Source organism: Lottia gigantea (assembly GCF_000327385.1).
Source record: "Lottia gigantea unplaced genomic scaffold LOTGIsca_309, whole genome shotgun sequence".
In the NCBI taxonomy this organism is placed as follows: domain Eukaryota; kingdom Metazoa; phylum Mollusca; class Gastropoda; family Lottiidae; genus Lottia; species Lottia gigantea.
Window position 1 is genome coordinate 59257 of NW_008709025.1, and position 3192 is coordinate 62448.

The following is a 3192-nucleotide window of genomic DNA, read 5'->3' on the forward strand; positions in this document are numbered from 1 at the left end:
AATTAATCACAAGTTGGTAATCCCACCGTATATAACCTACTATCTGAACCCGCCGCATCTTGTACATTTATAGTATTGTGGTCATTTACCTGTGTATTTTTAAACAAATTTTTTGTATTGTATTGTCTCCATGGCCAGAATTATTATTATTATTATTATTATTATCATTATTAGTGTCAGAAGCATTGTAACTTAGTATTTTTCATCATTATCGTAAACTCTCAATAATAAAGTTTTAGGTTGGTTGAAGTTATTGCATTAACATCTGGCAGTTATCTGTCCAGCTGAATCTGTCTCTGTAATGAATGGTCGATGTCGTCGTGTCTTCTGGGGCGAGCCTGTTTATTTAGCAGTGATGTGTCAAGGGATAGTAATTTTTCTATTATTATAGTCCATAGATTTAGAAACTCATGAGGATAATAACTAACAACGGCTATATTGTGTATTGGATGGCCAACATGATACATTGTATTATCATTTTGAATACATATCTTATGAATTTGTTGTATCATTGACATTTGTTTACAAACACTTTTAGTCCGGAACATCTAGCCTCTGATGTTTATATTACCATAATCACGTGATCACATGACAATCTTGACTTAGTGCCGGTATAAAATGGCAGTCGTTCAGTACCATGATGTGTTGCAGAGCCTCAGCGGAACTTTCACAGTAGAATGTTTGTTGGTAGAACTGACTAGAATAAGATGATTGAGATACACCCTAAAATCTCTACTGTTTAAACACGAGTAAAAACAATACTATTTATTGATACCAGTCTTGCTTTAAGGTGGTTGTTTGAAGAAATATTCAATATTTTAAGAATTATGGTTACCGAATACAGTTTAACAATAAACAAAATCGTAATTAAATAAACAAAAATAGTAATTAAAAACAAACTTAATGATACTCCAGAATAACATAATCGATAATTAGTAAACTTAAATCATTATTCTAATGAAAAATGAATAAATAATTTAATGTGCTAAACGAATGACTGAAACCCTGAATACCATTTATAAATATTATAGTTCTAGTTTCATTCATTGTTCAGTCATCGGAACTATTTTAAAAAAAAAATAAAATGCACCAGTCATCTCATTGATCTAAAATTAAATCTCACCGCCTTCAAAATATATTGATCTCAAATCTGACATGGTGTGTTATTAGATTTAATTTATTGTAGAAACTTTAAAGGTAGACCTACACGTTTGCTATCCGTTTGACCGATTACACCTCGGTCCTTGACACGGAAATTTTTTTTGCTTAGCTAAACAGTAATAGTGTTCACAGCTAAACGTCGAAATTTGAGCCTTTAAATCCACGTGTGTATGGAAAGTAAAAATGGCGACTCGTCTTTTCACCAATAAGATTACATATTCATCAATGGTGTCATAACTTAACAACACAATCTCTGTTTATTACGATCAATCTAAAAAGCTGAATGATTAGTGAAAAACGTTTAAAAATATTAAGTGTTGATATACACAATTGAAATATAGTACTTATAGTACTGTTTTGCAGTAAATATAAGCGCTAAATTTGAGAAAATATCGAGCTATTATTCGGACGAACACCGAAACGTCTTAAAGTAGACCATTTAACTATTTATTTTTACCAATTAAAGTTTATATTTTTTATATTGTTTATAATGAATAATGAATACTATACAAACAGTTCTTTCAATACTATCTGTTATAACAAGTTTCTGTAATAAACCTTTATTGATTATTGTTTGCATAATTTCAATCATATCATTGATTCAAGTTAAATCTAGTCAACCATCAAAAATATTTTTTATCATATAGACATTTATATATAAAACAAGCAATGAATCGCTTTGTGCATATCAGAATTCAAAATCATCTCAACTTATAGGTAAAATAGTGTATTTAATTACTGTAAACTGAAAAGAAGAATTATGGGCCTCTTATTCAGTTTTTTATTGGGCGCTCCGGCTTCTTGACAATCTTATAAAATTGCAAATAGGAAATCGAAATTGAAATATCAAATCGGTAGGTGTGTATGTATCTACAAACACTGTGAACGTATGGTTAGATCGTATTTTCAAGAATTGTAGACGTATTGGATAGATCGTATCTACAAGAACTGTAGACTTATTGGATATATCGTATCTACAAACACTGTGAACGTATAGGATAAATCGTATCTACAAGAACTCTTTACCTATCAGATAGATCGGACCCACAAGAACTGTGAACTTATCCGATATATCGGATCTACAAGAACTGTGAACAAAGTGGATAAATCGTATCTACAAACACTGTGAACGCATCGGATAGATCGTATCTACAAGAACTGTAGACGTATTGGATATATCGAATCTACAAGAACTGTAGACGTATTACATACGTCGTATCTACAAGAACTGTAGGCGTATTAGATATATCGTATCTACAAGAACTGTGAACTTATCGGATAAATCGTATCTACAAGAACTGGGAACGTATCGGATAAATCGTATCTACAAGAACTGTGAACGTATCGGATATATCGAATCTACAAGAACTTTAGGCCTATTAGATAGATCGTATCTACAAGAACTGTAGGCGTATTGGATATATCGAATCTACAAGATCTATAGACGTATCGGATATATTGTATCTACAAGAACTGTGAACGTATCGGACATATCGTATCTACAAGAACTGTGAACGTATCGGATAGATCGTATCTACAAGAACTGTTAACTTATCGGACATATCGTATCTACAAGAACTGTTAACTTATCGGACATATCGTATCTACAAGAACTGTTAACTTATCGGATATATCGTATCTACAAGAACTGTTAACTTATCGGACATATTGTATCTACAAGAACCGTGAACGGATCGGACATATCGTATCTACAAGAACTGTAGATGTATCGGTTGAAAATTTTTTTCCTCGGGTAAAATGAAAATATATAACAAATTCGCCATGTTGAGACTCTGTTTCTTGATTTTGCCTCTACGAGCTGCCATTATATCTCTGAAGCCTTACTCTCCTTTTACCGGTTTTACTGACTTAAATTACAGAAACTCCAAAGTTGTGTGGGTAAAAGCCGAGGGTGTTGGAAAATTTGGATTATTCAGTGAAGCAAACAACGAAAGTTTAGTTTACGAAGTGACTTTTGGTAGCGGACGTAATACAGAATCTAAGATTGTGGATAGTTTTGGTACTCCAGTA

General features: G+C 32.2%; 1 protein-coding gene across 1 annotated transcript in view; it reads left to right on the forward strand.

The window, feature by feature from the left end:
• Positions 1-3192, forward strand: part of LOTGIDRAFT_175574 (hypothetical protein) — a gene marked incomplete at both ends in the record, with an annotated part of 8786 nt that overhangs the window by 4781 nt on the left and 813 nt on the right. The gene's annotated exons all lie outside the window — the stretch shown is intronic.